Raw genomic sequence first — 15,185 nt, 5'->3', positions numbered from 1 at the left:
AATATTACATTGCTAGTAACTCAAGTAAATTAACCCAAATAATATAACTTCTGATCCTCTCCCTCAGCTTATATGAAAACAAATTTACTTACTAAAGTGGAATCACAGCTTCAAAATTGTATTCCAGTTTAATGATTTCATATAGTATTTGAGAACCATTATATAATGATTATTAAATTTGTTCCTCAAAAAAATATATTAATAGGCCAAAGAGATAGTATAGTGGGCAAGGTACTTGTCTTTTTTTTTCTTTATGGGTCACACCTGGTGATGCACAGGGGTTACTCCTGGCTCTGCACTCAGGAATTACTCCTGGCAGTGCTCAGAGGACCATATGGGATGCTGGGAATTGAACCTGGGTCGGCCGCCTTCAAGGCAAACGCCCTACCCACTGTGCTATCGCTCCATCCCCAAGGTACTTGTTTTACATGCAGTTGACCTTGGTTCTATGCCCAGAACCACATATAGTTCACCAAGCACTGCCAGGAGTGATCTCTAAGCACAGAGCCAGGAGTAATTGCTGAACACTGGTGGGTTTGTCCCCCAATCAAGATAAATAATAAATAAATATTTAGAAGGCAGTTTCATCCATATTTATTCTTGAAGCTAGTCCTCAAGAGAATCAAGATATAAGTAACATGAAGAAGAAAAGAAAATGTTTTTGTTTAAAAGAAACTCGAGGGGGCTGGAGTGATAGCACAGTGGGTAGGGCTTTTGCCTTCTACACGGCCCGACCCAGATTCGATTCCCAACATCCCATATGGTCCCCTGAGCACAGTCAGGAGTAATTCCTGAGTGCATGAACTAGGAGTAACCCCTGCGCATCTCTGGGTGTGACCCAAAAAGCAAAATAAAAATAAAAATAAAAATAAATAAAAGAAACTCGATGCATAACAACTAAATTGAATACTTAGTCCTTATTTGAATTCTGATCAGAATGAAACAACTAGAATTTCTTTTGGTATAATTTGGGAAATTCTAATATGGACCAGGTATTTGTTTTATATGAACAAATTGTTAATGTTATTGAATGTTAATAATGTTATATTGCAAATTAAAGTTTTTAGAGTTAATACAAATCATAGATTTTCAGTTATAATTTCTATAAATTATCTTTAAATATTTTAGTAAAACAATAGTCAGAATATATTAGCAATTATGAAATCAGGGAATGTGTATATCACGGTAACTTATATTGTTATTCTCACTTTTCTGTTTGAAAATTTCAAAAGTCAAATTTTTCGTTGTACATATTTTAAAAATCCAATTTGCACCTTTCAGCTCTGTGAATGTCCTTTACAATATTTAACATCGTGTCCTACATTTTAGTGCTGTGCCCTTTGCTAAGTTATGTTTCTTGACAATGGTAAAATAGTGTTTCTTTACATGAGTTATCAAAAGGCTAACATTTTACTTACTTTGACAAGGCAACAGGAAATGATAGAAGGTCTTTTCCTGCTTGGAAGACCTGGGCTACAGTTGCTCTTGTTTCCTTAAGTGTCATCAATCAGTATCACACTCCTTATCAATGAAGTAAATTATTCACTGAGAACCTGTTTGTCGCTGTGTTCATCAGGAAGAAACTGAATCACAAAGAGCTACTGTCACCCTCAACAAATTACAATTGTACATTCTTTGTCTTTGAAATCAAACTTATGGACAGAGATGACCTTATCCTAAATCCAGTTAATTTCCTATTTAAAAAAAAAAACACTGCAGTAAGAGAACTATAAAACCTGAAAATTCTCTTGTTCTTTCTCCTCTTTTGCTTCCAATTACTATTTGGAAAGCATCAGCTGAAGAATATCAATTGGACCAAATATCCTAAGAAGAAAGAATTGTATCATACAGGTATATGAATACTTTAGATATTATAATGTGTTCTAATATAAAATAAACTTAACAGCTTTCAAACGTGTGTATATATTTTATACATATAATATCTGCAGTTGTTCCCATACAATTCTCTTTACTTGTGAATAGATAAATTACGTGTTAACAAACTCAACTTCTAAATTATTAGAAGAAAATATTGTCTTTGAGAATGTTTTTACCTTGAAAATAAATTGACAATCCAACAGGGTACTCAGACCCTGCTAAAATGATTACAGCAATTTTTTTCTATTTTTCCTAAGTTGACCAACTGGTTTTCTTCTGATAATAATTATCAGAAGCACATATCTCTGAAGCCATTTTCTTGGACCAAACATTGTACTTAATCTTCAGAACGTTCTTTTGTTTTTCTGGGGTCATATGCAGTGGTTCCCTGGTTCTACTCCTGGTTCTGTGCTTAACAGTCACTGTTGGGATTCTCAGGAAACACAAACAGTTCCAGGGATCCAGTCAGGGTTAGCAACGTGCAAGACAAATGTCTTCACTCTTGCACTATCACTCTGGCCCCAGGACAATCTTAAGACCTAAAATCTCAGCTCAACCAAAGGGACAGATGTGGAATGTAAGCAAAGTTTTATAGACTAAGACTATGTGGTGATGTATTGCTGATATAATAGTACAGTGGTGTTTGAACACAAATTTACTTCCCGAATAGGTATTACATTAGGTATGTGTTCTAATATAAAATACATTACATAATGATTTAACATTGATTTTGTTTTCTAAAATTTAGTTGGCATGTACATACTGTAGAAATAATTGGGGGGTGGGGTGGGGTATAATGCCATGTCTTTCCCTTATGCTCCATCCATTTAACTTGTAGCAAAATTTAGAATGCATGTATTTTTTAAAAAATTGTAAAATCTGGGACTGGAGCAATAGTACAGTGGATAGGACATTTGCCTTGCATGTGGCTGGCCAGGGTTCAATTCCCAGCATCCCATATGGTCCCTTGAGCATTGCCAGGTATAATTCCTGAGTGCAAAGCTGGGAGTAACCCCTGTACATCGCTGGGTGTGACCAAAAAAAAAGTAAAAATTTATGAAATCTGTCTTATGTACTAAGCATAATGATATAAAAATTAATAAAATGTGTTCTTGGTGAATTTAGAAAAAATACAACAACTGGCAAGATCTTCAGTAGAAGTTAGTTTTTGAAAGATTTAATTTGATGTAATTCTTTGTCCAAGATAAACAGTGTTATAAATCAAAGACATTTTTTAAAAACATCAAAGAACATTTACAAAATTAAGTTCAGCAGATACTTGTTTTCATTTATTTTACTTATTTATTTTATTTATTATACTGAAAATGGGCTGGAGCAATAGCACAGCAGGTAGGGTATTTGCCTTCTACACGGCCAACACAGGTTCGATTCCTCCACCCCTCTCAGAAAGCCCAACAAGGTACTGAGAGTATCCCTCCCATATGGCAGAACCTGTGGCGTATTCAATATGCCAAAACCAGTAACAACAAGTCTCACAATGGAGACGTTACTGGTGCCCACTGGAGCAAATCAATGGACAACGGGAGGACAGTGCTACAGTGCTATTATACTGAAAATAGTTATTTTCTGTAAAAATTTGTAGTTTGTACGAAGGTTCACCAAATAGAACTTTAAATATGAGGATGAAAATTAGAAATTTTTTTCTACTCTAATGACTATAACTCAAAGATCCTGCCCTTACAAGACCATCTTCAGTAGAAAAAACTCATGCTTCAAACTAGTTACAGAATACTCTCTGAAATAATGTGTTAGCTTGAAACAATTGTGTCTCACCACTCCAGTCAGTAAACAGAATTTTTAGAAACCACTGATTTCTTTTAAAATGTATTTCTTGGCATGTTACAATATGCAATTTATCAAACTTCATCCCTCTCCCACAATATCACGACAAATAGTGAGTCACTTCTTTCATTTCTTAAGAACCAACAGAAAATATGAAGACTCTTTCACTACTGGCATGCATCTGTGCACTGATTGCTTGCTTCTCCGTAAGTACCCATGCAAATACCTCATCATCTTATATTTCAATAATAAATCTTTAATGTATCCCTTCTTGAGACAATAAAATTATAGCATGCATTTCTTATTTTCAAGAAGTTTGACTTCATCTGTTTTCTATAATTTGTTCTAATCATCAACGGATCATCAAAGCATAAAAATAATCCATTTTATCTTATCTTGGAGATTTTTCATAAAGAAATAAGATGAATGTGTAGAAGGCATATAAACTCTCATTAAGGTAGAATACGGGCTTCGTTCTCAGTATTAGGCAGTCTCGGGCTAATTGGAATGCAGTGAATCACAGTATTCTAACTCTGGGTACTGAGAGAAAATGGTTTTCAGGGGACAAAAGCTGAAGGAAAGAGACCACTCAAGAAATTATAGCAATGGCTCAGACAGATTATGGCAACTTGTACTAAGTATCAGCAATTAAAAGAGAAGACAAAGGTATATTTAAAATATACTACACTGGTTGATTCTACAGTAATTTTGTATTGAGTGTGTGGTAGAAGAAAGAAATGAACAGGAGAGTTCTGTTTTAGACATGTCAAACTTGAATGTGTGACCTCTCCAATAAGCTACCAAAGACGATTAGCTATACATTGTGAGAAATTTAGAAAAAGGGGTGAAGTCTTAGAATGCGCTAAAGACTATGGGAACTTGTTTGATCACCTAGAGAGAATATCTGAGAAGTCTGGGTATCAATTAAAATAACAGAAGAACCACAAGAAAGGACAGAAGAGTATGTCTTCCAGGAAATAAAGATTACAAAATGAGTCCTATCTCTAAGATCCTATATATCTAGAGTCCACTAGGGGAAAAAATTAAAATCAATAAATAATGATTTAGATCATGCCTAGTAAAATAGTAACTTTATTTGTCTCTAAAGATTCTCTACATATATGTAGGTTTTTTTTTCTTGAAAAAATTTGAAGGGAGTTTCAAGAAATACATAAAGATTTATTGAATTAAGCTACTCTCAGATTATTACTATTAGAAAGAACAGATAGCAAAAGAACTATTAAGGAAGATGGAATTTATGCTTGAATAGGTTTGTGTTCTCCACATAATAGTTCTCAAAAAAAACACCACCTTGAACTTTTTACCTGGCTTCTAGTGCCAAATTATGTGATTGTAGTAGAAAAGAAAAAAAAAAAAACACTCAAATTGAGCTCAGAAATGTAAGTTCATCAAACTATTTCGATAAAAACTATTTAGATAGATAAATCCATCCCAATTTCCCTTTTGAGAACTTAGGTGTCTAACGTGTAAAGTATAGTGTAGTTATAAAAGTTATGCTTTAAGATTGTTATAATCACTATTTACTAACTGGTAAGTATTTAAGGTTTTATGTGCATGGCGATGCTATTTGATAAATTACAATTTAATCAAAAACCCCTGCTTGCCAAATATTTCTGGATTCCATGAAATGATATTCCAATGTACAAAATCATTGTGTGTTTATGGAATGAGTATATTGGGTTATTTTGAGTAGGCCCTTGACGGTAATTTTTATAAATACATGCATTTAAAAATCGCTCCTTACAAATGTTCAGAATAAATAAACTTCTAGATTGCTCAATTGCTTAAAAGATACTAGAAAGAGAATTTCCAAAGAATTTGAGTATAAAGAAGTAACACAGGAATATCACTGTGGACTTGTTTTTAGAAAACAGAGAAAGTGTTTGTTGATACCCATAATTGGAGGTTAGCCTCCCAGTCCTATAAACAACCTACTCTGCTTTCAGTGCTGCAGATACTCTGTCTCCTCTCTACCAAATTTCCCAAATAGGATTTCAGGGGCATGATTTAGAGTCAGATGAAGAACTCTATAAAATGTAGCACCGTAGTACTGTCCTCCCATTGTTTATTGATGTGGTCGAGTGGGCACGAGTAATGTCTCACAACAAATTGTGAGACTTATTTGGGGCTGGAGCAATAGCACAGAGGGTAAGGCATTTTCCTTGCACGTGGTCGACCTGAGTTCGATTCCCCTTCCCCTCTCGGAAAGTCCCCACAAGCTATCGAGAGTATCTCGCCAGAACGGCAAAGCCTGGCAAGCTACCCATGATATATTAGATATGCCAAACTCAGTAACAACAAGTGTCTATAAAATGTAGCATTATTTAAAGATACAGCTTACTTGCTTATTAAAAAAGAATTCAAAGTTTCAAAATGATCATAAAATAGACTAGTAACCAATTATAAAAACATTTAGTATGGATTTTTTGTTTGTTTTTAATTTCTAGGGAGAGCCATGTGGATCTTGTGATCTAGTCCCCTTCTTTTCTGGTTCTCCTTCTAGTGTTCTCTCTCTCATGATCTACTTTTTTCACTCCTCTCTCTAACTTCCGTCTTCTACTTTCTGCTATCCTTCCTTTCTTCTTCAATCATCCTCTCCTTCCCTCTGCCACCTTTTCCACTCCTGTTTATGACTCTACTCTTTCCTCTCTTTTCTCACTCCTTCCCCTTCCTTCTCTCTAAAACATAATTCACATATGAAGACACATTCATTAAAAGTTACTTAATCTCTCTGTGACTCGATTTTCTCACCAGCATAATTAGGATAATAAAAGTATCTACACATTTAGAATAAAGTCTTGTATAAAGTGCTATATAAGAATTTTTCCCCAAAAAGTGAGGATATCCTTAATACATTCCTATTGATTTACATTGATTCTTACAAGTACCTCAGATTTCATTGCATATCTTTAGTGGCATTTTTCATTTCTTCCATTTCAACTTCCCTAACCCTAATTCCAAACAATAAATTCTGCTAAATGATAACTGTATACCAGAACTATATAATTATTATGTATAAATTTCATTTCTAATAGCTAATGTATTCAAAGTGAATTAGTCAAACTTATTTTATTCATTTGCTACATCAAGCTAACATAAAGAGGTATAAATTTTTAATTAATTTGTTGTCATATCATAATGATACATTTCCTTATCGAAGTAACATTGTTTTATATTATAGATCTCAGGCATGTAGCATTATAAATCAACATCAGTACATTTATTTATCAGTAAAGTTTAATTTCCATCCTTCATATAAAAAAATAGCTACAGTGCTACACATAAAATAAATCTCTATTAAACAATTTATCAATTTACCTTCAGTCGTGCGTGGGTCTCGGCTGGAGCTGCCGCGCGGGTCCGGAAAGCGTCCTGGAGTGTGGCAACGGCTGGGTAGTGAAAGTAGTGTCGAGAGTGGAAGTCTGCCAGTGGGGTATTTATCTGGGTAGGGTGGGTCTCCTGTGCGCAATTCGATCCCTGGGTGGTTGATGGAAGCAGACAGGGCAAGGTAGGGTGGGGCTCCTGATTAGAATCCCTTTGTCACCTGTGGTGGTGGGAGCACGCAGAGAAACTCTGTCCCTGGGTCCGCCGAGCCTGGAGTCCAAGGTCTCAGAGAGTTCCGCTTATCTTGTTCTGTGGGTCTTCAGTCGTGCGTGGGTCTCGGCTGGAGCGCCGGTCCGGAAAGCGTCCTGGAGTGTGACGACGGCTGGGTAGTGGAAGTAGTGTCCACTTTACCTTCCAATTTACCTTCTCTTCTAGTAACCCTTATTTTGTTTTTATATTTGTATATAAGTTAGCGCTATTGGCCCTCCCGTTGATCATCGATTTGCTCGAGCGGGCCCAGTAACGTCTCCATTGGAGACTTTGTTGTTACTGTGTCTGGCATATCGAATACTCTCGGCAGCTTGCCGGGCTCTCCGAGAGGGGCGGAGGAATCGATCTCGGGTCGGCCATGTTGGCCGCTTGTAAGGCGAACGCCCTACCCGCTGTGCTATCGCTCCAGCCTATATTTTATATTTGTTTATATTTATATTTGTTTCTATTTTGGTTTGTTTGTTACTTAATATGTCACCTGTTGGGACTGGTATTGAAATATTGAATGTAATCAAAGTAGAGAGATACTATTATGGAAATTGTCTGACACACAAGCAGAGGAAGTTTTAGGATGGAGTGGGGGGGGCAGGACACTGGGGGTTGTGGTGGCAGAAATTGTGCACTGGTGAAAGGATGGGTGTTTGATCATGTTATGACCAAAACTCAAAGATGAAAGCTTTGTAACTGCATCTCACGGTGATTCAATAATATATACACACATATATATAAATATATATGGATTATATATATATATATGGGCTGGAGAGGTAGCACAGTGAGTAGGGTGTTTGCCTTGAATGCAGCTGACTCAGCCGACCCAGATTCGATTCCTCCACACCTCTCAGAGAGCCCAGCAAGCTACCGAGAGTATCCAGGCTGCACAGCAAAGCCTGGCAAGCTCCCCGTGACGTGTTTGATATGTCAAAAACGGTAACAACAAGTCTCAAAATGGTGACATTACTGTTGCCCGCTCGAGTAAATCAATGAACAACGGGAGGACAATGCTACAGTGACAGACATATATATAGATATATATATACAGTGATATATATATCACCTATGAATAAAATAATATGTCTTTCTATGTCTGTCATATTCACTTTATATTATCTAGGTACATGTTGTTACAAATGACAAGTTGTCATTATTTAATAGCTGGGTAGTATTCCACTGTGTAAATATCATGATCATCTCATGATCAACATATGTTTTTCTCCAACTTTTCATTATTAGTAGTAATGCTACAGTGAATATGGGGCATATAGCTCATTTGATTGTGTTTTACTATTCTTAAAATTAATATCTGAATTGGAATACTAAGGTATTTTTAAATTAAAATCACTTAAGATTTTAAAAAAATAGATTTTTACTTCCCAATAAACACTTTTTGACATTAAAGGTTTTTTTTTTTCTCATCGATTCCATCCATTGAGTCTCCCAGTACATGTTTAATAGGATATATCTGTTTTATATATTGGACATAAAAAAATCAATAAGACAAAAGTCCTGTCTTCATGAAACTGATCATCTGAGTTAGAAAATAAAAGTATAATTATTTCAACATAGAAGCCATAGACTCTATTTTAGATGTGAAATTTAATTTCATCTGAATCATTTCATGCAAAAGAAAACATTCACTCAGACCAAGTAAAAATATGTGATCAGTCCAAACTCACCCACATATTTACTGACTGATGCAGAATATTTGAAACATGCTCCTCTAATATCCGGGAATTCTTAGCATCCTCAGAGGCTGTCTGGAAAGTGAAGACTGTTGGTGCTTATTGAAATTTGTTCAAATTAGAAGAATAAACACTCAGTCAACTACAATTCAGTTTTTAACTCCAAAACTGTTCATCCCACATTAAGCATTAACTCTCAGTTGCTTAATTATGGATGTTTTACATTCTTTCATCTTTCTTTCCATAGTTCTGCGAAGGTCACAGAAGGCATCTGGAGAGGCATCACAGAGCTCATCATCACCATGGACCATCATTTCCTCCCAGACGACAAATCCACTTACCTTCTGGCTATCCCAGATACCCACCATACTTTCATCCAGGGACAAGAGTTATCATAATGCCAAAATTCCCTTTGCCACCCAAATGTCACCCTAAAAATAACACAGTGGTCACGAATAATACCTCAGAAACTGCAACAGAAGCTCCACTTACAAATGCCCCAACTACCACTAAACCACCTTCAACCATGGGTCAGAATGATAATGATCCAAATGCAAATAATAAGAGCACTTCTGTACCTCCACAGGACACCACTGATGTGCCAACTACTCTTGCTCCAACTTCATCTTCACCAGAAAGTACACCTGATACAAGTGGCACATCTAGTCCTGCACCCCCAAACCAAGAGAGTACTCTGGCCCCTAAACAAGATAAGGCTTCTCAAATCCTATCAGATTTAAATAAGTTGTGGCAACACATTTTGGGTGTTCTGAACGAGAAATAGAATATCATAATTTTGAAGTGTCTTGTCAGACTATATAACTTATGAAGGCAAGAGTACAATCTTAATTTTTCCACCAATCTCAGTAAAACTACAGTATCATTCTAATTTAAAGGACTAGTATAAATCTTGAATCTAACTACTCACCTTGCATGACCTATTAACAAGAAAAAAAAAATAACTCTATATCACAAACTAGGTGGATTTTCTTGTGGAACCTAAGAGGCCATTGATGAGTGACAAAGTTTTTAGATGAAGAAAGAAAAATGACATAGATAAGCAAATATTAACTTTTTCTAAATTTGGGAACTATAAGTTCACTTCATTATACTCTCAATCAAAAATCCACCTGAATTCCCTGATCCTAAAAATATAAAGGATAAAAATTGGGTCTCTTCAAATAAATAAAAACACCCAAATATCTACAGACAGATCTATAATTGTGATAGTAATTAGTTACTGATCACTGTTAAAAGGAATCTAGAAACCAAATATAAACAGGATCAGACATGACTTTTATTTTGAGAGTATATAATATTTAACACCTTGTGATTGACATTAATTGTATTTTATCTAAGAGAATTTATATTTCCTCTGTACTTGATCTTTATCAACCATAAGAAAACATTTTTGCATGTTTACCTGGTGCTTATAACATTTTACCATTAATTTGATGGCTTCACATTAATTCTCAGTGAAATTAATTAAACGGTGGGTTGTTTTCTAAAACTTTTAGCTATATATTTGATGTTTCTAAAAGAAAAACATACCCAACTACTGCCCTAATGTTCTGAAAATAAGTTCTGATCCTAATTTTGTAAACAAATAATAATTACATTGTGTGTACCGATGATGTTCATTTGGTCATGGAGGCATCTGTTTCTCTGTCACTATTGCTAAGAACTCTAGTGATTGTATTTAGTCTTTTTGCTAACTAATTAAAACTTTGCCTGGCAATCAATCTTATTGTGTGTTTATTTGGAAACCTTTGTCCCTCTTAGAGTGAGACTAGTACACAGAAACCCAAATTAAAATTCACATTTTCATCATCCTGCTGTTAAGTAGCCACATAACCTGTATAAGAATCTCAATATCTCTAGTCATCAAGGTATATTTTTGTCTCTTGAAAAACAAAGAATTTACTTAAATTAACTCAAATGTTACATGGGTTGTTTGGGGTTTTTTTTTTTTTTTTTTTTTTTTTTTTTTTTTTGGTTTGGAGGCCAAAACCTGCAGTGTTAGGCTTACTCCTGGCTCTGTGCTCAGGGATCAATTCCTGAAGGGAATAGATGAACTTTATGGGGTGCTGGAGATCAAATCCAGGTGTGCTTTATATAAGGCAAATGCCCTACCTGTTGTTCTATTGCCCTGGCCCCACTTAAGTTCATTTATTAATGTACATAGCACAGCGGGTAGGGCGTTCGCCAGTCCCAACAGGTGACATATTAAGTAACAAACAAACCAAAATAGAAACAAATATAAATATAAACAAATATAAAATATAGGCTGGAGCGATAGCACAGCGGGTAGGGCGTTCGCCTTACAAGCGGCCAACATGGCCGACCCGAGTTCGATTCCTCCGCCCCTCTCGGAGAGCCCGGCAAGCTACCGAGAGTATTCGATATGCCAGACACAGTAACAACAAAGTCTCCAATGGAGACATTACTGGGCCCGCTCGAGCAAATCGACGATCAACAGGAGGGCCTTTACCTTTACCTTTACAATCCACATTTGCTGCATGCATCTCAGATTTCAATTACAAACCTCCAGAATTCTCACTTAACTATTTCTGATGGTTCACTTTGGAATATCACTGTCCTCCCATTGTTCATCGATTTGCTCAAGCGGGCACCAGTAACGTCTCCATTGTGAGACTTGTTGTTACTGTTTTTGGCATATTGAATGCGCCACGGGGAGCTTGCCAGACTCTGCCATGACTCAGCTGGTAATCCATTTAAATAATCACAGTAAATTTACTCCTTATAATCTTTCTAGTCATTTTGTATGAACACAGTAAGAGATATACTAAGCTTAAAGTTTGCCTCTTCCTGGGGACATCTAGCTATATATCGCAGACTATAGTCCTCAGGCCAGGTTAAGTCTTTCTAAATCTCGTATACAAGAAAATGAATACCAGAAAATCTTGGGACTGAGATGGTCTTTCTTCCTTAGAAGATGAGACTGAGAAATAGGACTGAAAATAAGGAAAACTGAAAGTCTGTTATTAACCCTTAGATCCTTTCAATCTGCCACATCCGCAAGACTGTCACCACCTACTAAGAAAGCACGGGATTGCTTTCAGGAAAACGAAGCCACAGGATCACAGGTCTCTGGAATAGTAAACACATGTGAGGTATCTAGAGAAAGAGCAGGTTAGAGAAAGCCAGTATTCTTCATCACTTGATCACTTGACATTCCGTTACTCATCAACTTGCTCGAGCGGGAGCCAGTGACGTCTCCATTCATCCCTGCCGCGTGCTAGTGTAGCCCAATGGCGTCTGCTAGTTCTAGGAACACAAACAGTCTTAAACTGATTGTTCAGGGTCTTGACAAAGAAGTCAGACCAGATGTGATGTAAAAGAAAAGTATATAAGCCCAAGACCTCCAGAACCAGCCACCACCATGCTGAGACCACTCTCCACACGCATGAAGGTACCGGCATGCGGGGAACAAAGGCATGCGGGTCCCGGGGCTGAGATCTCCAAGCCTGCTCGGTTTGGGGCTGAGCATCCTCCACCCAGATCCTCTAAATTCCAGTAGGCAGGGGTCACACCCACCAACTGGCCCCCTGGCACCGTGGAATCCCATCAACAACCAAGACCCAGAGACTACAGAGCCCAGCTCCCGGAAGCGACATCTTATTATCTCATTTCTACTTTGGACAAACTGGCAGGCTACCAAATGTAACCTGCCCACACGGCAGAGTCTGGCAAACTCTCCATGGCATACCCAATATGCCGAATACCAGTAACAATGATAGGTCTCATTCTCCTAACCCTGAAAGAGCCTTGAATATGGCACTCTTTTTAAAAAAAATCTCAGGGCTAGGACGAAGATGTTACTGGGGCCTGCTTGAGGCAATCGACGAACAACAGGATGGTCGTGATCGTGATATAAGCCTTCAGGTCAATAATTTCTTCCATGAAGGAACAGAAAGAACTTTTTTCTTTATCTTAAAAAACAAATCACTAGGACCAAAGCTATACTGTGTACAGTAGATACAGCACTTGCCTTCCACACAGCCGACCCAGGTCTGGTCTTCAGCAACCCATATGGCCCCGTAATCCTGCCAAGATTAATCCCTGAGTATAGAGTCAGGAGTAAACACTGAACACTTCTGAGTGTGCTCCCAAAAAAACTATTTACTGGATTAACATTGGGCTAGAACAATAGCACAGCAGGTAGGGCATTTTCCTTGCACACGACCAACCCAGATTCAATTCCTCCACCCCTCTCAGAGAGCTGGGCAACTACCGAGAGTATCTCACCTGCACGGCAAAGCCTGGCAAGCTATCCGTGGCGTATTTGATGTGCCAAACACAGTAACAAGTGTCACAATGGAGACATTACTGGGCCTGCTTGAGCAAAACAATGAACAACGGGAGAACAGTGACAGTACAGTGACAGTGTAATATTATACAGGTGTCAGATGTGCTTCATTATAAATAAGCAACTGTCCCTTTAATTAATTCTTTTTTGATTCAATATTAACCCCACTAGGAGACATTTAGTAACACTTGGAGGTCATTTTTGTTATTATTAACTATAAGACATTAATTGACTATAACCCAGAAATAACATTTCTGGGAATATATCCCAAAGGTGCAAAAAGGAACAGTAGAAATGACATCTGCACCTGTATGTTCATTGCAGCACTGTTCACAATAGCCAGAATCTGGGAACAACCTGAGTGCCTAAGAACAGACGACTGGTTAAAGAAACCTTGGTACATCTGTCAATGTCAGTGTCACTGTCCTCCCGTTGTTCATCAATTTTGCTCAAGCGGGCCCAGTAACGTTTCCATTTTGAGACTTGTTGTTACTGTGTTTGGCATACTGAATACGTCACAGGTAGCTTGCCAGGCTTTGCCGTGTGGGTGAGATACTCTTAGTAGCTTGCCAAGCTCTCCAAGAGGAGTGGAGGAATCGAATTCAGCTCGGTCGGGCTGGAAGTGCGCAAGGCAAATGCCCTACCGTTGTGCTACCACTCTAGCCCCTACACAATGGAATACTATGCAGTTGTTAGGAGAGATGAAGTCATAAAATTTGCTTATAAGTGGATGGTTGTGGAGAGTATCATGTTAAGTGACATGAGTCAGAAAAAGAGGAACAGACATAGAATGACTGCACTCATTTGTGGAAAATAAAATGCCATAATATGAGACTAACATCCAAGTACAGTGGAGACAGGGTCAGGAAAATTGCTCCATGGTTGAAAGCCTGCCTCATGAGCTGGGGGAGAAAGTAACTGTGATAGAGAATGGATCACTAAGTCAATGATGGTTAGAGGGATCATTCGGAATGGGAAATGTGTGCTGAAATTAGATAAAGAACAAAACATGATGGCCTCTCTGTATCTGTATTACAAACCATAACTCCCATAAGCAGAGAAAAAGTAAGAGTAACTGTCTACCATAGAGGCAAGGGGAGAGGTGGGTTGATAGGGGGGATAGGGATAGTGTGGACATTGGTAGTGGAAAATGTGCACTGTTGGAGAGTTGGGTGTATGATCATTATATGACTGAAACTCAATCATGAAAGCTTTGTAAGTGTAGCGCAAGGTGATTCAATTTAAAAAAAGAAAGAAAGAAAGAAAGAAAGAAAGAAAGAAAGAAAGAAAGAAAGAAAGAAAAGGAAAATACATTTGCTAAATTCTATTCCAGATTAAGAAAGAAGAAGAAGAAATCAGTTGACATCTACAACCTAGATACCAAGAATCAAAAAAAAAATCTTACAAAAGATTGACAGTACATGGATAAAGGCAGGTCTTGTATGCAGCCTACACCATTTTTGTTCCTGACATGATATGGTCACCTGAACATCACAGATACCAGATCATCACAAGGGAGGCCCAAATGATCCCTAGCAACTCAGAGTCAAAGTAGCATTCTGGCCCTCACATGGAACCACCAATACTTTTGGCTGAGAATTGCTGTCAGGGATTCTGAGACCTCTTGAGCACCTCTTTGGAGACCACTATTATTGTTTAAGTGGATTACTAGCTAAGGAAAAGGTAAAGCAATACAGCCTGGATGGAATCCTGCCCTTGAGCGGATCTCCTAGTAATCTGGAGTGCTGAACTCTCAGATGAGATTTTTGTCTTGAGTTCTTCCCCTGAAGGAGTGTTTGTTGTTATGACAATATTCAACCCCACCTATGTGTACCCCACCCTTCATGATTTCTATACAACTATGATTTAAAGGGTAA

This window comes from Sorex fumeus, unplaced genomic scaffold (genome assembly GCF_029834395.1).
Source record: "Sorex fumeus unplaced genomic scaffold, SorFum_2.1 ptg000013l, whole genome shotgun sequence".
In the NCBI taxonomy this organism is placed as follows: Eukaryota; Metazoa; Chordata; class Mammalia; order Eulipotyphla; family Soricidae; genus Sorex; species Sorex fumeus.
Note: the sequence above shows the minus strand (reverse complement) of the source record.